The following is a 22,513-nucleotide window of genomic DNA, read 5'->3' as shown; positions in this document are numbered from 1 at the left end:
TCTCCAACCAATGATTCGAATTACCTGCGATCGGAAAAAAATATACATATCGAAACCGCGCACGTTCTACCTGTACTCTCATTAGACTTTCACTCGCAACTCAATCCTATCGTGCCACTGTCTAAATGATAGTTATTGTACAGTGTGGCACCGATAATAATACACGCGCTTCTGTTTTAAATTTTAAATTATTTTAAAATCACCTCGATCGTTATCGATTTCGATAAACTCGCGGTAGAATTTATTTTTTTCGTTGTTGGTCGTTCCAACTATCCAATACTATTTTTTTTGTCGAAATCTTGTTTACATCCCCTTCATCGGCAGCTTTCTTTCTTGACTTGTCTTGCATTGTCACTATGTAATGAAATAAAGAATTCACTATTACTAAATAACAAAGTTCTTGTGTAACAAGAGCAAATTCGTGAAGCTGTTGAGTAAAAAGTACGTCGCTGAAGAATGCCTCTTTGAGGTTAGGGGAGATATTCATAGCGTTAGGTTACAATACGAGAAACTTTGGTCACCAAAAATGGCACTTTTTGGTTTGATATTTTAACAGATAACAGACCTGGAGTTTTTACAAAATTAAAACCCAATCCACTTCAACTGTACAAAGTCTACTAGTATAATGTCTTGATAGCATAGTAGAGATGTCTGTCCTGATTTAAAATAAATTCATAATGCTTTTAGCTCCGAAAGGAGAGGGCTGGGAGATGTTTGAACATTTGCGGTAATGAATGACGGATTTGAATAAACTTGGAGTTTTTAGAGAGGCATTTTGCTAGGCTATATTCGAAGCGTTTGCGATTGCATACATATCCACCAAGTTGCGTGTTCGGACATAATCACAAAAGACAATTTTATAATAAAATTATCCAACGATAGTTGGATAGTTTAAAAAATAGTGAAGATTGGAAAGTAATTTTATAATTTAAATAAATTATATTTAAAAAGGAAAAAGTGATCTAATGGCAAAGTAAAAAAAAATGTTATCAATTTTATACAGTTATACGAGTGCTTAGAAATTGAGGCTCGTTTTTAGTTGCCAATTTTTTACTGTACGTGAGTGTAGTATGTAAATGTTGTTTTCTTTTTTATCATTGTCCTAACTCCTTATCACATATTTATTATCTCATTAATATTTCTCGGGCGAGAGTGTGACTTAAGGCAACAGAAAAACCTCATGGCGAGTTTTCAGCTTGGGCGATTATGGAGAAATCTGAGACATACGGTAGATACACACACACAGACACACACTGATTTTATTTTGATCGGGGCACGCGACTCGAAAGGCAGTTTAATAGTTTCTAATAGCCTGTTTTTATGTAATTCAGTGATCTGAAGACCTCTCTCTTCGGTATATTTTGTCTGTAGGCAGTTGTCTATGGCGGACTTGTGGTTAGGCGGCAGCCTATTGTTGGCGCGGTTGCCAAGTTGCGTAAAAAATAAATATAAATTTCTTGGAAATGTCTTGACAATTAAAGGCACTAGGGTTTTTAAGGTCTGTGAACTTCATCACCGAAGAATTTTAGTTGATTGAAACCAAAACTACTTGAACGTTATGTTTTCATATGAGAAGAATAACATAAGCAATCGTACGAAAAAAATGATAAAAAAGCGATGTTTTTACATAAAATACACAGAAAAAGAAGATTCCGATAATTAATTTGAAAAATACAATAATATATTTGGCTAGTAAGACACACTAATGCATACGATATATATTGCATATTATAATATAGAGGTAACCTGGCAACAAAGCAGATGAAAGCAATTAACAAGTTCAGGACCTACATTGAATCGAAAATGAGTATTATGTGCACAATCCACAATATTATAATTAAAAGATGCAAAAACTAAAATGATATATATGTATAAAGTAATCTGTATCACAAAAGCAGAGTTTTTAAAAACTTACTTATCAAGCTTATATTCCAGGCTATCAGGATATAACGTTCGAAACATTTAAGTGGTAATTATACACGATAAAGAATTTTAAGAAACGCCCGGAAATGCATAGTTTTCAAGACACAGAGTGTCAAAACTTTAAACAAATTTGCTTCGTTTTCGAGAACAAAATGTAAACCAATTCATTCCATGCCTCTAATTGGCAACAAGTTTTAATCAGTTTTTTATTAATATCTTTAATAGCCGGAATGTGGATAAGGATTATTAAAGATATTAGTTAAAAAACAAATATAATTTGGTGCCCATTAGGGATATGCAACAAACTGTTGTTTTTTCCTGAAAACAAAAAAATACACGAAATTCAAGAAAAAAAAGATTGCATTTTTAGTTAGATGATTTTGAAAAATATTAAAATTGATGCAAACATCATGTCAGTGGAGCACACTTTTTTGTCAAATATATTTGGTAGTGTGTCTCCCGGGACACAACTGCACTTCATGATTTTAATTTAATTTACTCTAAATAACCCTCTTGTCACAAAAAACAACACTACCAAATTTAAACAAAATCGGTCACCTGGTGTCTTGAAAAGTATGTATTTTCATAGGATTTTATTATTTTATTCTAAATTATTCGAACGAAATATCCAGATACCCTGTTAATGAAAGAAAAGATATTGAGATCATAGAACAGGCTTAACGACCTACAAAACATTTTCTTAGTCAGATATTTTTTGAAAAAAAAGGAGCAAAGAATATAATTTACCTGTTTCTGCCTATTTTATATGGACAAGGTTAACCCATATAAGCGAACACAACAATTGTAATGACTTAATACGAAAGAGTCAGTTAATTTGATTTTAAGATTTTCACCTAACAAATCGTACTAAAAAGATAAGTTTGCTGGTTATATGCAATTGAGTAAAAAGCTTCTTTAACCCATTATATAATCTGATACCCGGCTTGGGGTACCAATTTAAGTGGAAAAAAATGTGTGTACCAAAGAGGACGGTAAGTATTATTTGTTTACATGTAATCGAACCAAAGAAAACTTCCTATTCTCATTCGGTCCCAAACTGTATAACAAGCCATCATCTTCTGGAAGGAAACAAATAATTTAAAACTTTTCATAAATTGGGCATCGTAAAATATGGATAAGTAAAATAAAATCTTTGTTTGGTTACACACTGGGTATTTAAATTTGCAAGACCGCGTTAAACAATTCCGCTGTTAGTTTTACGTGTTCAAGTTCAGAAAGCGTAATTTTCTTTCCCGTTTGCGACCCATGCCCAACGTTTTAATTATTTAAAACCAGTTTACCGTACGGTCCGGTGAAAAAACGCGTTAACACAGGCAAGTGTCATTCGTATCACTTGCACTTTTGACTTGTCCGCTCCAGTTACATTATCATTAAAGCCGTGTACTGTTAGGTATTTCATTATATACGCCGAGACACTTTCACGCGACGACAACAAAAAGAAGAATGGGGAAAGAGTCCCGATTCAACCGTTTGATAAGCTGGTGTTAGGTAACGAATTAACTTTTAGTTCGTTTTTGACGCGACTTTCTTCTGCTGATGACATGAAAGTAATATCGATATTGAAACTGGTCATATTTATTAGAAAATAAAGAAAACAAGCAACTAGCGGCCAAAGTTTCCATTTGCTACTCGTTTGAATTGGTTTGTCAGTGGTTTTGGCAGATAGTTTGTTTTTAGACTCAATTTAAAAATAATGTTTAGTCGCATTTGTTCCTCTCGAAAAACGAAGAGAATCAAAAATTATAAAAAATAATATAGGAAGTAAATGTAAAAAAAAATCATTTTCTATACATTTCTAACAAATCTTAACCTATAAGGATATTTCACTACTTTTAACATATTATTAGGCAACTTATCAAGTTAAAAAATATACAGAAAAATTTCTTTCCTGTTTTCTAGATATTGCACAAACTTTTCATATGACGTAATAATTCTCTTGGGCACGGAAATTTTCCGCTAGAAAATACTTTCTGTACTTTACGTAGACATTATTGCGTAATCTCAAGCGTCTCCTTAAGTTCCTCCGGTTGGTAATTGACCTGCTATATAGGGTGTGGTTGACCCCTGGTCCATTTCTATACCATAATCGGTTTGAGAGAAGATCTTTTACTCCGCTACGTTGATGGTATATTGCAGTTAAACATGCTTATCCGAAGAGTTCGCATGTAATTTCTCGGCCTGAAAGGCGATGTTAGCGTTTTAATTTGTACCGAGCGGTGCATTAGTGCTAACAATCTGGAATTTAAAAAAAATAATTACACAAAAAATTTAAGGATACACAGAAATGGAAATTTTATATTATATATAATATATACTCTAATATGGCTTATAGTTTGTTTTGATAAACATATAGAAGAGTGGTGCGCAACCCATGGGTAGCGAGAAAAATTTTCAGGGTCGCCAAATTTAAAGAACTTTATATGACCCTGTGTGATGTCATTGATGTCAATCACTCTAAGTAATTTTTATGACTCATGTTATCTTCGCGCATGTCGAAGGCGCGATATTAAAATTTTTAAATATTTTTGTATCACATCTTTCGTTTTTAATTTTTTCAAAAATCAATCATCCTCAACTAATATTTTGTTCTAAACGCTACCAGTGTAGTTACTATTTTAAATTTAAAGCAAAGAAATATTGTTTTTTTTTTATAAATTTGAACTGAGGTGGCTTTTACTTGATGAAAATACATTTATTAAAATAAATAAGAACTAAAAGTTCAGATTTTCACGAAATTATATATTATGACATGACAATTGTTTCGACAACACCGTTTCATCCATTTCGTCTGGCCTTGGATCTGGGCTTTCTTTGCAGCGGGACTTCTGTTGTTGATTTTCAATTTTATGTATTTGGGAAAAACCTTATTTTGCAGACATTTGTTAAAAAACCAAATGTTTTGGGAAAATATTCGGCAACGTAGAAGCAATTTAAAATACCAAATAGCCAAGAAACCAATTTCAGGTTCTTTCAAAAATTGAACTGAGGTGGCTTTTACTTGATGAAAATCCATTTATCAAAATATGTAAGAACTAAAAGTTCAGATTTTCACGAAATTATATATTATGACATGACAATTGTTTCGACAACACCGTTGACATTTGATAAAGACACGGTGTTGTCGAAACAATTCGTGAAAATCTGAACTTTTAGTTCTTATTTATTTTTATACATTTGTTTCAGTTTTAATGCTCTTACAATGGATAAATGGCTAAATATAGGTACCCAACGCCCAGAAAATGACAAGAATGACAATGATAATGATGGACCAACACCTACTAAACTTAGAAAGAGTGTGAAAACCCAAATAACAATGAATCCAGTGGCACTGTTGCTACTTCAAAAAATATTAGACAAACTATGTTATCTAATAAAAAATTAAGAAAATATCAAGAAAAATTTATTAAATACGGCTTTACATTTCGCGTTGTTAGTGGGGAAGAACGTCCATTGTGTGATAATTGCTCGGATAAATTAGCAAAAGAAAGTTTGGAACCTGCTAAATTAAAAAGACATTTGGATACGAAACATAAAGAATTTGCAAATAAATCTGAATTTTTTTTTAAAAGGCGAGCTGAAAGTATGAAAAATCAAACTGTATTTTTGAAAACATATACAACAATTTCTGAAAAGGCTCTACGGGCATCCTTAGAAGTTTTAATAGGAAAAATATTAAAACCACATACCTTTAGAGAATCCCTCAGAGATACCGTTTGTCGGCGAACTTCAGCCATATCACGCAATATAGAATCAGTTCTGTTAAATCCAATACAAAGCTCTCCTGTGTTTGCTCTACAACCTGACGAAACTACGGACTTAGCTAAAATGTCTCAATTAATTGTTTATTTGAGATACGTTTTTGAAGAAGTCATATCAGAAGATTTTTTTTGTTGTAAAAGGTTAGAAGGAAGAACAACTGGAGAGAAAATATTTCAAGTTATTAACAGATATTTTGAGGAAAATGATCTTGTCTAGGCCCACTGCGTTGCCATTTGTATTTACAGCATTTACAAGTAGTAAGACAGCAGTTCAAGGGTTAATAATAAAAATTTCTCCTCATATAGTAATCAACCATTGTATTGTTATTGTAATTAATTACATTAAAGGCAACAGCCTAAACAGTCCTCTCTTTTTAATACTCTGCATGAGAGGGGTTCTGAGAATGAGACGTTATTACTACATACTGAAGTTAGATGGCTATCTCGCGGCAAAATATTGCCACGTATTTTTGATTTGCGAAAGGAAGTTTACAATGTTTTGGTTTAAAAGAGACATATATTGGCACATTCATTCATTAATGAAGATTAGCTCGGAAAACTCAGTTACATGGTTAACATTTTCGAAAAACTTAACGATTTGAATTTGAGTTTTGCAGGGTGAGAGTACAAACATTTTAACACTGAACAGTAAAATCGAAGCTTTTAAGAATAAACTGATGCTTTGGCAAGAAGGATTAAACAAAAACAACACAGACATGTTTCCGTGCTTTTCAGAATTTACTAATGAAAATAATATAGATTTCATGTTATTTAAAAACATCATTTCCCATCATTTGATAAAATTGGGTGAAAACTTTCTGAAAAGGTTCGAAAAATTTCCAGATGAAGAATTAGATTGGATACGTGATCCATTTTCGTTTGATATTATTAATTCTAATATCTCTTTAAATAAAAAAGAACGGTTAATTGATATTTGAAGTGAGAAAACTCTCCGTATTCAATTTAGGTCTTTGACTTGCCAGAATTTTTTGGTTATCAGCTGAAAATAAATATGCCGATTTGAAAAACAGGGCAATCAATATTTTGAATGTGAATGTGAATGTGAATCGGGCTTTTCAAAATTAGTTGCCATTAAAACAAAATATCGATCTCGATTAGATCCAGAGGATGACTTACGGATTGCGATTTCCGATACAGTTCCGAACTTGGAAGAGATTATGAGTCCTTTGCAAGCGCAAACCTCACACTGAATTCTTATGAGTAAATGTTTAAATGTATTTTTTTTATTAAATAAATATTTGTTCTCATATGCATAAATAAAACCATTGTTTCAGAAAATTGTGTTGTGTGAAACCTCTAATAAAAGGAAATTTCAGAAAAAGTTTCATTTTAGCAACGTTGACGATTAAAAAAACCTCTACCGTCTACTCAGGGGTCGCGACAAATTGTTTCAAAAAAATGGGGGTCGCAAATGAAGATGGCTTGCGCAGAAAACAATTGGTATATGTATATAAAAATGACCTTCGGTGAAACTTTGGCGTGTACTAAAACTCAGTCCGATATTTCAACACAGAAAATTAAAATATACTGTAAAAGATAAATGATATTTTAAAATAAAAAAATTGTAACTGATTTTTCTCTACAACTTGTATTTATACAATGGACAGTTGTCTGGGCCAATATTTAAAAAAAAGAGAATAAGAATTAGTTTTAAATAATTAAATCCTTTATTTAGATTTTTTGAATGTCAGTTGTAAGAAGTGTAGAACACTGTACCAGAGAAATAAACAACAATAAACAATTGAGAGCTATACCGACAGCCAGACCACAATAAAAGCCACTCAATCTTCCAAAACCCTTTTGTAGGATGGTTAATTGCAGCTATCAAATGGATGAAAAGAGAATTAGACAGACTTAGGGATTACTTCTCAAGGAGCGATTGTCGGAACTGTGGAGTCTGATCAATTTTTTTTGTTTGTCCGTACACATGTCCCCAACATATGTTCACAGTTTCAGCCGGTTTGCACCTTTACTTTTTTTTGTGAGAAAGAAGCATTATAAGTGTTTTGTGTGCTAGGCGATTTTCTGCTGACAAAAAGTGGAACATATAATTCGCATAAAATTTTGTGTAAAAAATGAAATACAGTGATGCAAAACATTAGAAATGTTGATAACGGCATATGGTGGTCGATGATGAACCTCGCTCTGGACGCCTCAGCACGTCAATAATTGATGAAAGCGTTGAAGAAGTAAAACAAATGGTGTTGAAAAATCGTCTAATCACTATTAGAGAAATGGCTGAAAACGTCGACATCTCTGTTGCCTCGTGCCATTTTTTCCGAAGTTTGGCATGAAACATGTAGCAGCAAAATTTGTTCCTAAACCGCTTAATTTTGAACTAAGGAGCATCGTTAAGGAGGATGATCCTGATATGCTCAAAAAGGGCATAACTGCTGACCAAAGCCCAGTCGTCCCAATGGAAGAACCCAGAATCACCAATACCGAAAAAACCACGCCAAGTTCTATCAGATCTCAAGGTTTTGCTGACTGTTTTCTTCGATTATCGTGACGTAATACATCAAGAGTTCTTACCACAAGATCGTACGGTCAATAAAGAGTATTACCTTAAAGTTATGCGCCGTTTGCGAGAAGCAATACGAAGAAAACTTCCGTAATTGTGGGAAAACAATTCTACACTACTAATGGGTGTTTTTTTTTCGATGTATAGAACTTTAAGTTGGAATTACTGTTCAAGATGGCGACCGATTTAACAGTGATTTATTCTCAGTTTGGTTTGGCAATTCATCATGAATAGACTCACGCCTGAACAACGCTTGCAAATAGTGCAATTTTATTTCGAAAATAATTGTTCTGTGCGGAATACGTATCGCGCACTACGTCCATTTTATCGTCGACAAAATCGTCCATCAGAGCAATTAATTCGATTAACCATGGAACGTTTTCGCACCACGTTTACTCTTATTGATAACTCGCATCCCCAGAGACGACGTACGGTGCCTACAGAAGAAGCTATTGTTGCTCTAGAGCGTAGCATTGAGGAAGACCCGAATGAGTCCATCCGCCATCGAGCACAGGAATTGGATCTGTGTCTATCCACTTTATGAAAGATTTTGCGGAAGGATCTTGGTTTACGTGCTTACAAAATCCAACTAGTGCAAGAATTGAAGTCAAACGATCATCAAGTAAATCGCAGATTCGTCGAATGGGCCCAAAACGAGATTGCCGTCGTTCCCGATTTTCATAAGCGAATTTTGTTTAGCGATGAAGCGAACTTCTGGTTGAATGGCTACATCAACAAACAAAACTGCCGCATTTGGAGCGAAGCTAATCCTCAAGTGTATATCGAAACACCGTTACATCCAGAAAAACTGACTGTTTGGTGTGCTTTATGGGCTGATGGAATCATTTATCCATACTTCTTTAAAAACGATGATGCCAGAACGTTACAGTCAATGGTGATCGGTATAGAGCTATGATTACTAACTCTTTCATTCCTGAATTGAATAACCATGATGTCCAGGAGATGTAGTTTCAACAAGACGGCGCAACATGTCACACAGCTCGTGCCACAATCGATTTATTGAAAGACACGTTTGGTGACCGCCTAATTTCATGTTTGGGACCTGTGAATTGGCCTCCAAGATCTTGTGATTGAACACCGCTAGACTACTTTCTGTGGGGCTATGTAAAGTCATTGGTCTATGCGGATAAGCCACAATCGCTTGGCCATTTGGAAGACAACATTCGCCGTGTTATTGCCGATATACGGCCACAAATGTTGGAAAAAGTCATCGAAAATTGGACGTCCGGTTTGGACTACATCCGCGCCAGCCGTGGCGGTCATATGCCAGAAATCATATTTGAAATGTAATGCCACAAGATTATCTTTCGGATAAATAAAATTCATGTCAATCGAATAATCCATCGTTATTTTATTGCAAACTTAAAGTTCTATACATCGAAAAAAACACCCCTTATAATGCCCCTGCTCACTCATCATTGCTTGTGTCTAACTTTTTGACCAATAACAAAACCAAAATCATGTCTCAACAACCATATTCACCGGATATGCCTCCCTACGAGTTTCTCCTCTTGAAAAAACTCAAGAAACCCGTGAAAGGAAGGAAGTTTGAAACGATTGAGGAGATAAAGAAAAAATTGCTGCAAGAACTCAGGGCTATATCAGAAAGTGCTTACCAAAATTGCTTCGAGGATTGGAAAAAACGTTGGCACAAGTTTATTACATCTGGGGGGTTACTTTGGGGACAACATTAATTTTGGTGAATAAATAAATACTTTTTGATAAAACTTAAAACTCACCTTACTTTTTGAACTCACGCCGTGTATATTTTTTAAGAAACGCAGTTTAGCACGCCCATGGTACTCATGAATTATGAATCCAGTGTAAAAGGAGTAGATTTTTCTGACACCGAAATAATTGGGATTAATGATAGGCGATGGCAAAATCCTTCCGATAACATTTTTCATTTCGACGAAACGTTGTCGAACATTCGTCGCGTTGACGCCCCGAATTTATGTTAATGATTTGTTTATTGCGCAATCCGCCTGCCACGGCTGACATGCGTTTCGGTATTTTCCTATCTTGATGTGCGAGGATTTCGCTTAATAAGCTGGGTTGCATCATAGATATTTTGTTGGTTTTGTTTCTCGATAACTGGGTAGGTGTGGCGATTTGAATTTAATTATTAAATTAAAAACGTTGTTCGTTTCGGATGGACAATTTTTTGAAAATCTGATAGGATGCTGAATATTTTTTCAATGAAAATGACATTTATCCTAATGACTGTGAGCTTTGAATAAGTAACAGGATGAAGAGATTCTTGGAAAATGAAAGTTGCAGGATCTTATGAGTGCTAATGATGCAGATGTTTGTTCTGGGATCTCTATTAACAAACTTTCATTAAGTAATTAACTACTTTGAAGTACATCAAGTCGTCGTTTGAAGACCTTTATTTCACAAGGCTTAGTCATTTAATTAGAAAAATAGATAGATTAAAGAAAATACTGGTTATAAATATTAATTACCTTGAGCTATTGCTCGATTGTAAGAAGTATCCTAAAAGTTAATCACAAATAATAAATGTTACCGAAAACAGCAAAAACATTTGGGAAATAATTAAATGTGCTGCTCTATTGTTGTTAATAATGTTAAGATATTGAAATTTCTACAGTTAGTGAATATTTAGTTGCTAAAATTCAACATCAGGGGCTGGGATTTAAAACGATTTTCTTAAAGATTTTCTTTAAAAAACATATTTCTAACTATAAACCCATCGTGTTAATTAGCAGTATCAGTAAACTGGTAGAAAAATGTATTAAACTGTCACTGGTTCTTACCAGTTTAATTTCAAAAAACTAGTTACAGAAATGATAAATGCATGGGTCGTTTGCTAGTAATTGTAATCTATAACCTCCTCTATTGCTATCTCGAGTCGTATATTATTATTGCATCTACAAGAATATATTAGGTTAGTATTGTTGTCTAACTGTGGTAAATATCGTCTCTCTGTCGGGACATGTTATTTAGAACATCCGCCCAAATATTGCGCGTTCTGAGTTGAGACCGGTATTATCATTATTTCATTCTTCTTACATATGACTTCCAGAGCGTTCAGACTATATAGCAATATTCTTAGGGCAAGCCCTGTACAATTTTTCCTTGGAGGATATTCGGATTTCGCGCCGGTATATCATTAAATACTAAAACATTAAAAACGTTCTCAGCGAAATATGGGTTGCATCAAATAGTCTCTTAACAAATAGGTGACTCAACATAGCAACACATTGTTAGATGTTCTTGTACATTTTTTCTCTTGATCTTGTGGCCAAACCAGAAGTTGTTCGCATGGATGGTGTTTCGGAACACTGCTGCGTAAAATGTGACATAAATGTCACGAAGCAACATGCCCTTACAAAATTAGGAACTTATCGTGATCACTCAAATTTTTGATAAAACAATTTTTATAATGATATGTCGTTAATAAATATGCTCTGTACAAGACCCCTACTCTCACCATGGATGACCTCAAGTATCAAATATATGATAAGAGTTGGAAATAATGCACATCTAAAATATAAAAAATTTAAAACTTCCTCTGGAAAAAATATACAGTCCTTAGAAATCTTGTCATAACATCGATTCTAAAATTTTGACTCACCATTTCCATGTTAATCTTAAGGAATACTCTGATTTCTTGACCGTGGTTTTCGAACCATGATTGTTGTCAATGTACACCTCTAACTTTTGAAAAATATCTCAACTCGCATCAATTTGTCGATCAATTTCAAGATTGTAAGTGACACCTTTCACACAAACTTCATCTGACCAACTCTAAATCTCAGCTCGATTTGTTTGGAAATAGCAACGAGATTGCTTTAAATAATGTAAGTGCACATATAAAGCTAATCCCTGTACTTCGTACAAAAATTTGGGTGTTTTTTTTTGTAACAAAATGAGATTTAGACCTCACGTGTTTCATCCAGTCCAGCAAAGTTTAAAAATACTCTTACCGGTTCAGTAAAATTAAAACTATCATTTTCTATCTACATTAGCAAATTGCACTGTATTATACTGGCCCGCTCCTCTTCGTAAAGACAGAAAAATACATAAAACAGCTGTATAAGGTTTTGTTATTGATTGATCATGTCTCTTCTTCATATTCAAATTAAAATTGGGTTAGATTGGAAATTCGATGCGTATTCAAACTTCACCGCCAGTTACTACGTTGATTTGAAATAATTTAAAGATTCTAGGAGTCCCCATTTAACCAGCATCTCTTGCATCTCTTCCATTATCTACAGATAAACGAACCATCACGATACATAGTACATACAAGCCGCAGCATGCGAATCACATGATGGCCGGGGTCAGGGCTGTTTTGCCGATAAATTTTTAAAAGAGTTTATTTAGTTCATTTTGTCTATTCAATAAACTTTTTTACATTATTAAGTGGATTTTAAAATAATGAGAGGATTGTACTGAAGTGGCTTTTACCTGATGAAAATCCATTTAAAATAGTTAAATAAGAACAAACGTTGTTCAGATTTTCACATAAATATATTTAAATGAGAGCTGTTTCGGCAACACCGTGCCTTTATCAAAAATCTTTTTGATAAAGGCAGGGTGTTGCCCAAACAGCTGCCATTTAAATATATTTATGTGAAAATCTGAACAACGTTTGTTCTTATTTAACTATAATAAGAGGAAACCACATATTACCACATTGATATTTTCTAAAAGGTTGCTTAAGATTAGCAAACTTATCAGCATACAAATTTGTGAATTCAGGCAACAATGCCATAGATCCTAAAACGTCCAATAAAATTCTACAATTATAGGAATTAGTTTTACGATATTCCTAACCAAAAATAATTGTAAAACTGGTTTCAATAATAGTCATGAACGACCAGTTACAGTTTATAGAACGAATCTCTGTAAATTTCTAGTAAAACAGCAGCAATTATTTGAACATTCACTGAAGGATTATCTTATAGTATAGTTTGCAGAACATTTTTTATTCACATTAGTAAGGATACCAGAAAGATATTATAAATGAATTTTGCAATGACTATCTTAGATACCAATTCCCTATTAAAAAATGTTACATTACTTGCAACATTATTCCTTATTTAATGAATTTACATTTATGTGAAAAAAGTTTTAAAGATGACGTGGCATTTTTTCGTACCACTGTTACAAAATGTTGAAAAAAAGTAGGGAAAAAATAGTCAGACGACTTTTTACAGTGTGGTAGGGTTAAATAAAATGCCCTAAGGGTTTTTATTCTTTTAATATTAGTATTATTGTTTCCAATAACTTCAATCCAATCGTTTTTTAACTCCATCGTGTGTGCAGGATGTATATAAATATGGATAACTGGAAGACTGTTGGAAGCGTGGAGGACTGTTATAATCCAGCTTAAGTTTCGGTGTTTTCGCATTTTTATTGCATTGCTGTTTTACTACTGCAAAACCAAAAGTAGCCAATAAAAATTATTAGCTACTGCGCAATTTACTCTCATTTTCGTTAGTTTTCTCTATGGCAAACACCAAAATATTGCCTTAAAACGTAATTAAATTGCTCAGAACGTCTTATATTAGAACAAGTTAAGTGCTGAGAAAAACGGCTTCACTTATTTATCGACTGGTTCGTTCAAATACCAAACCGAAATGTCACGAATAATAGCCGAGGCACAAAACAGCTAAACCGTTGGCAAACAAATGCAAGTTGACTTTCAACCGAGGACGAATCCGGGGAAGCCACGAGACGGTGTGGCGGAACACGGGACGCTGCAATTCGTCGTCGCGACGCGCGTGGGAGGACGAGAAGGAGGCGTCGCTTGGCGGTTCGGGCGATCTGCCTGGCGCGGGAAGGAGGGAAACGGAGACGACGGGCGTACGCATCAATGGCGTACAATTTTAAATCGAGTTTAGTGGTATAGTCTGTCCCAATCTTCATCGTGCTAGCTTTTGCCTGGAGTTATGAAAGTTACCCACCGACGGCAATAAAACTCGGGTCCGGTAGGTATTAAAGGACAGAACATTAGGGACAGACTCTCAAAGGTTTAGGAAGTAATATAATTTTTTTGTTTTTTAATTACACAAAGAAAAAATAATGACATTAAACATTTATACTAAATGGCTAAATCGAATTCTGTTTCACTATTAGAGTCGTCATTGAAATGAATTAGAATGGGATTTATGTTGTTTTGTACTGAATTTTGCCGGCTGTCAATTGGTATGTTATTAATTATATTTTTTGTCAAATTTATAACACTGGGATTTATAGTAGGAGTAACATTTTCTGCTCTGATCTTTGATTTTATTTGGTTCCACAAATGCTATATTATAGCATACATACTGTTTTTTAATTGCATATGAATTTAGGGCTTCCAATAAATATCATTTCCTAACAAATATTCATGGATTTCAGTTTTGCGTAGCTAGATTCCTTAATATTTTTTGCATGTATTATGGTGATTCGTTTTCCTTTATTTGAAAGTGCTTCGGTCTGACAGTTTTGCTTAATTTGTATCGAACCATGTTTCATCAACGTTAATTATGCATTTGTTGTTTAATCTATATCGTTTAAGTTCTTGAAGGTAATTAAATCCCCACGTGCGTAATCTGTATGATTCCATTACTATTTGCCTTTTGTCTGTTTTACGCTACTTAATCCCAATTTAGAATTTAGAAATTACTAGGATGGTGGCACGGCGTATTGGCTTCATCTTTTTCCAGCTTTTTTTTTTCAGTTTATCCAAGGTAGGAACAAATTTGCTTTGATAAAGACAACACTACACTTATTTCTACGTTTATTTCTTCTCTTCGATTCTGCACTATTAATAATATCCCTTATCGACAATATTGACGTTTTTGGAAGTAGACAGGTTTCTTTTAAAACTTCTTCTTGAATAAGTCCACTACTAAATAAAGTTTCATATACATTTTTCACAACCTATTTTGCATCGAGCCACAAATGAATTTGACGCGACGTTGTTATACTCTCGTAAAATAACTTTTTCGACACGCACAGTAAAATCCACAAATAGTCACTCAAGAAATATATCACCACCAGAAATATATATCACCCCTGCCTTGTCACTCAACTAGGAATAAATTTTTTGTTAATTACTTTACCCAATAACAATAGATAATAACATCGTTAAAGTTTTATTGGGGAAAGTCCGTCGTAAGTCAACACGACGAAAATTGAGACAGACTATAAACTATCGAGAGCTAGCGCCCCTCTTGGCTATATGAAACACTAATTTTGTTGGCCTAATATGTATCTTCTTGCCCCGCAAAATAATTACGAGCTTAATACCCGTTCTTATTCGGTAAACCCAACAATCAATAATATATTCATAGGCAAGGGACAAGACAAACGATACAGGTAGATATCCTGTCAGCTGATATCCGTGGCAACATAGATGACATTGTTTACATTTTACGCTGAGAAAATGTTGCCAGTGCTGAGCATCACCATAGTTTTCAAGGGATTAATACATACACAATATGATTGTTAGGTTTAAGAATGAATAGATAAATTACATCATTTATTCGATGTAGTTTAACAAAATGTAGTGTTACTATTTCAATAACCCTAATCCATAAAATTACAAGTACATCTTTTTATCCTAACAGCAATATGGTTAGTAAGAAACGTATTTTTATCATTTTTGCCTACGTGTTGTACTACGTACAAGCGTATTCTTGTGAGAATAACGAGGTTTTAAGAGTGAAAAATTGGCTTAGGACAATAACATTATAAAGACTGATAGCAGAAATACCGCAAAGAAACTGGAAGTTTGTTATAAACTTGGAGGTTTGGATTCCAGTATGTCATTTCATAGGTATGTAAACAAATCCACTCGTGTATTCAATGGTAAGTGTTTCGCTTTTAGTGCTTCGTCGCACTTTCCCCGATGAAAACCGCGGTACTTACGTCATTTCACAGAATTATGAATTGTGAATTGAACAGATCCTATAAAATATATAACATTGTACTCGTAGTTTTTCGAAAAAAAACTCAATTTTATAATACAATACAGTGCACGGTTAGGTGAAGAAATTAAAGTAATTATGAACTCGATATTTGTGTTTTTAATCCACGTACCGTACTATACAAATATTTTTCTATTAATTCACAGAAGTTACTTTATTGGCTATGATTCGTTGCTCCTCTCGGGAATGGGTACCATAGCAATCATTCATATTTAAAGAAATTAAAAAAGTGTAGATCCATAAACACCTGTATAATGTCACCTAGTTTAATAGTGAAATAGAATTGGATTTTAAAGGAATACGTACTTATTTAGGTAATTTTTGATAATTTGCTAATAATAAATATTGCGTCTCAACTTATTCGCCAAAGACCAGCAAATGATACTATAAAATGAAATAAAAAGATTGATTTAATATATGTCATGCCCAATGTTAGTCGCTATACAGATATACAGGGAGAAATTATAAAATTATCTAAACGCAGAAATCTATTACATTCACAAATTAGGGTACTAGCGTTATCCGAATCCGAACTTAGACCGTTTTGAGTTCATACAAGGAAAGAATAATAGAAAGGTAATTGGTTGTCAATATCTGAAGCTGTTTTGGAGAATTTTGCTTTTGAATATTCCAAAAACCAGAAACTTTGCGTGTGCCATGAACTTTTCCGAGCGAATTGGTTTTGTTGTTCGTTTCCTTAATCGATGATTTCAATATCTTTACCATTTTTGAAATTGTCTATTCCCTATGACTAACATCCTACTACTCTGTCAACAATAGCACTTTGCAAAGGATAACAGAAGTGAGGGATGTCGAGGTGATATTTTGTAAGAATCTAATATTTCAATCTCGCATCAACAATGTCACATAATCCTGTCTTCAAATATTAGGTTTTTTTAAATAAACACATATAGGTTTTCACACTTATGTATCAGTATATTCATACTAGAATAAATTTTGCTTCTGTCATTTGGAGCCCTAGGCAAAACGTATGCAAAAATAGGATTGAAAGTTTACAGAGAAAATGTTTGAAATGCTTTATGTCGAACAAATCAGAACGAAACTAAGAAGACAAACAAAATGGAGAAAGCAATTCAAAAATCAACATACTTTATATTAAATAACAAATACCAAATGAAATAGCGGCATTAACACGTATTACAAAAATAGAGCGACAGGTTTAAACAAAGGTCGCAGAATAAAATATACAGCATATTATAATGATATCTGAAAATTAAAAAAACTCAATCAGTATATTGTTAAGCATTATTTTTTGACAATTTTCAACTCAATTAATATGAAGCAAATAGTTCAGGCCAATTTTCAACCAAATTTCATTTGTTCTCTTTCCCTTTCTCTTCCCTTATCTTTTCTCTGGTCGTTTCTGTTTAGAGACTCTTTTTTTTTAAAGAGCTATTTAACTTTTCGTCATATTTTATGAATAAGTGTGCTGGGTGCTATTTTCTTCCACAGTTTCTTTTTTTTTCCAAAATTGCAAAGAACAGCATTTCTTGCTTTGATTTTGGGTAGGTATCCATAAACTGACCAAAACTAACCACCTACTAATTGTCACAATTTGGTACTAAAAATGAAGGTCAAATAACGGTAGGTAAGAGATTATACAAGAATTTTAACAATTGAATTTACGTAACTCTGGAAATATGGCGGAAACAAAAGATGAAAAATTATCAAATTGTTCAAATCAATTTAACGAAAAAAAAAAGGGAATGGTTGAAATAAAATCAAAAGAACGTGGTAAAATTCAGTTTCGGAGATCCCATTGGTGAGAGTCAAATTTGCAATTTATATTTTAATCACGCCGTACGAAGAGAAGTTCCACATTTCGAAATGGTAGAAGATTTGTTCAAAAAACAGTCAAAACCATCGTCGCTTGAACGAAACCGTTGCAAAGAAGGATCCAGCAACGTTACGCCGTGACTACGGACTTTCTACATAGGGTGTTTTTTCTTCCAGCCTCCCGCTAGGTGAGAATTGCGAAACGACTGGCCAGCGAGCAGCCTTCACAGTCCGTTGAAATGGTAGCAACAATTCAGTTAGATATGCCAACGGTTAAAAAAACGGCGTAACTGCTCGCATTATTGCGTAGGTAGTGTGACCACGCCCGTTAGAAAGCAAAATCGGAGCAGAAATGATTTTGCCGGTTTCGGATATCTGCCGGTTACTTAACCGGGACGCTGAGATTCCCGCGCGTTGGTTGTTCGTCGACTAAATCGCACGATTTTGGTTTTCAACCGAAACGCTACCCAAAATGATCCAGGATACCGAAGATGTAAAAAATAAGAAGTTGTAGCTCGGTTGAACCATCTGGACGAATTTTCCATTTTGCGGACGTTAAAAACCGTCCTTAAAGTCGTTTGATGGTAGGCTCTGATGTAACTCGGGTGAACAGCGAGGAGATTTTGTTACGCACCGATCGCGATTGTCGTTTGTTTTTGTTTGGCGATTGTCTTACCAGATATGTGTGGCTAGGAGTAACTATACCGAGTGATCAAGTTTAAAGTACTCATTATTAAAATATTATTGAAATATATAAACCCTACATACCATACTATATATAGTTTACAGCATACTAAATATATACTATAGAACTGTGAACGAAACTAACGTCATATAGCTTTTCTTGCAACTTTTCTCAAGCTCGATGCACTACTTCGGTATGTATGGCGTCAGGCCAGACAGGACGGTAGATTTGAACTACTTTGTATGCCTGGTATATGCTTTCATATATATTATACCTATCATGGAGGTATATGACAGGTATGTGGACGTATAGAAGAGGTATATTGCGGTATAGAAGAGGTACATATATGTGTATATACATTTATAATAGGAAGTATATAATAGCCATACGGGATAATTCAGTGACGATAAACCTACACATGATAAAATACGCTCTCAACTTTTTTTACATTGTTGTTTGTTCAGCGTGTCCAGTTTTTGGTATGGTTTTTGAAATACCCCACTTATTTGATGAGATTTCCAAACCCGATATTCACATTACGAGTACAGTCTTTTTGCTTTATCATTTCTAAAAATTTAGCATCATCATATCACTTATTACCTTATGACTGGGACTATAAATTCTGAATAATTGTAAATGTAAATACAAAAAGGACGATTTGTTAGAAATTTTGGATACTCCGTATCCTACTGCTCAGCACCACACTTTTTCTAACGTCTACTTCGCTCAAATGTTTCGTTTGTTTCGGTTTTCGATTTGCTCGTATTCGATGGGGATGAGAAGACGTTTTGCTGGCTACGGGTGCAAAAAAAACGGTTCGCTGTTCAGCTGGCCTTTTAATAATTGTAAACAACAATCCGAACGGCAAAATAATTAACAATAAACCGTAGCGAAACAAAAGAACAGACAGTATCGCTTTGGTATCCGGCTTCATCGATTTTTTTTTTCTGTGCCGCATAGATATTTGCATTGCATTGCAAGTAGCCGATGTAGGTTATGCAATTAGTTGTTATTTTATTGTTTCGTTCGAAGAGTTATGGCTTATCGTTGATGCCATATTTGTTTATAATTTTTCTCCGATCGCCGATAATAAATCAAATATTAACTGGCTGCTTTAGTGTTAACGATGGGGTAAAGTTTACATTGCCAACACAACATTTCGCAACAATGAGGGTGAATTTAGGAATAGTATTTAAAAATACTTGAAACCCGCCATGTTGCAGAGGGGTTTTGCCCGGCAAAATTAAGCGGGTATTAAATATATATTATTAAATTAATATATTATAAATTGTAAAATTATATAATTGTATATTTTTATATGCAGGAGCACTAGATTAATTTAATTTTTTTTTAATTACACTTTACTCTTGAGGTTTTATCGCTTACTCCCTTATAAATCTTAAAGCACCTAATAAATATTCTCCCGCTGTTTTGAAACTTCAACTCCCTTGAGTTTCGAAGAACTGTCAAAGACGTTTTCCCAACTCCTTTTGTTTACAAAAGTTTTAAAAGGCTTTTTTAGTCAATTCTAAACTTTATCTAGATATTTATCAAAAACCAAGCACTCCTCTTTCACGAACAAATAGATAAAAAACAACTGAAAAGTGGGGGTTATAACCCACTAATAGTTTTCAATTGGTTTTGTAGTTACTTTTAGTTTTACAGCGGTTTCGAAACTTTTTATGAATTACTTTTTGGTAACTTATACAACTATAAATCTTCCAAATTTACCTTAGGCTTTATTATAAAAGCAATATCGCAATAAGACAGAAACAGAAGCATTACGTATTTTCCTAATTGAGATAAATTCCATCATGAAGCATTTTAAGCAGTGTTTCTGAAACTTAAAGAAAGATTTCTTAACAAAAATAGGGGTAATAAATAAAAATACTATAAATTATAAATGATATAATGATGCAGGATCACAAGATGTCGATTAATAAATTTTTTGTTGATGATTAACAAAAGGTATAAGGGAATAAAACAAACAGGGGGCGAATAGCTGAACACAATACTAATATATTAAATAATTACTTAGGCGCTACGACGAACTCTTTATGGATTTGATTATGTTATGGGACATTTTTAATAAGACAAGAAACTTATAGATCATGGAACATTATGTATTTTTAAAAAATGTCTATTTTTCCGGAAGTGTCATATTTCTGAGGAATCGCGTATATGTGAAAATGTATGGGACGTTCTATTATCTTGTTATGATACACTTTGATATATTTATAAAATGTTTATGTACTATTACGCCACTGTGTATATTTTTAACTTAATTAAATGTGCACTTGTACCTACTGGTGAAAAGTAATTTAATTGACTAAATAGTCGATCCATATATACATACGTATACCAAATTTTAAATTATTACCTTCGACCCGAATCACTACAATTAAATTGAACTGCGGTTATTAGCAATTTGCTTCGAAAATAATTAAGACGTATTACTAATTTCTGAAAAAAATAATGTTGTTTTATACGATGGCAACAATTTTGCTACAAATTCCAGCCTTTGAAGTAATGTCTTTGTTAAAAAAACAGCATGTATCCGTAATAAGCGTCTATAGTACAACATGGCCGGTTATTTTTCGCGGTTCACACAATAGCCTTATATGAGTATGAAGATGTCTAAAACATTTTACAAGTTTTACATAAACCACGAACGAAAGATCTGAAAACAACTATTCAGACGAAATTGCAGTAAATAAGGAATCTGCAAATGTCTACAAATCGGTACTCTTTGGGCTTTAAAATGCATGAAAATGTTTTCCCATTGAATCGCGGACTTTTAAATTTAATTATTTACCAAAATAGAGTACGTAAAGCGACACCTGGTATATTTCTTGGCACTCTGCGTTTAACGCTTTCAATCTGTGAGTGACTTTTCGTAGAATGTAGAACAATTTATTCATATCTACGAGAGCGCTTTGCTTAGCTGTATAAAGTTGCAGAAACAACTAAAAGTAGTATGCCAGATTACGTATATCCTAGCTTTAGGCTACAATTAGTAATAATTGAGATAATTAAACGGTGATTAATTGCTTCAAATTATGCCCAGAGTCGACCGTATCGTTGCGATATTTGCTGTTGTTGGCAACAATATTATAACGAATATGTAAGATAACTTTATATTCGTGCAAAACCGAACGATTCAGAAACCTTCAAGGATCGAAAACCAATTATCTAACGCACTGCGTCCCCTCGATTCGAAAAATATGTTTTCTTTTCTGCCCCGCCGCGGCCTTGCGTTTTACTAAACGAGATCAAACTCCCACGTTATTAATAATTAACAGGGATAGGTCGTTGCATTATTAATGAAAACCACCAACACTACAGGCGCACAGCCCAACACTACGATGGCACGGAATATAAACCTCTGTATATTTTTCGAATAGAGAATATTAGAATCTATGGGAGGTATTAGTCAGCGGCTCGAGTGCAATACAACACATATTTTTGAAATCGAGATCTTAGCATCTCCATTCTCCCTACATTTCTAATAATCCATTAAGTTTGGTAAACCCTGTAGAATTTGTCTCGTGGTTAAACAGATCTAAACTGGAATAGCACAAGGGCGTGATATGAATTTTACAATAGAAAAAGACGGTTAGCAATAGGGATTGTTGTCATTCTTTTGCTTTCTTATATACATGGAACAATCAGTTTTCTTCTAAATTAATTTTCGAAAGCAACAGCGCACACATTTTTATGTTCCAATATTTAAATAATGTTTTGGTCAGAAAACAGCAGTTTGTATTTTTTCAAAAATATTATTTCGTAAAAGTATTCATCCAAATATATACATTTAACC

The sequence above is a fragment of the Cylas formicarius genome, unplaced genomic scaffold (genome assembly GCF_029955315.1).
Source record: "Cylas formicarius isolate icCylForm1 unplaced genomic scaffold, icCylForm1.1 PGA_scaffold_3__17_contigs__length_32017465, whole genome shotgun sequence".
Lineage (NCBI taxonomy): Eukaryota > Metazoa > Arthropoda > Insecta > Coleoptera > Brentidae > Cylas > Cylas formicarius.
The sequence above is the reverse complement of the archived record's forward strand: the minus strand, read 5'-3'. Positions refer to the sequence as shown.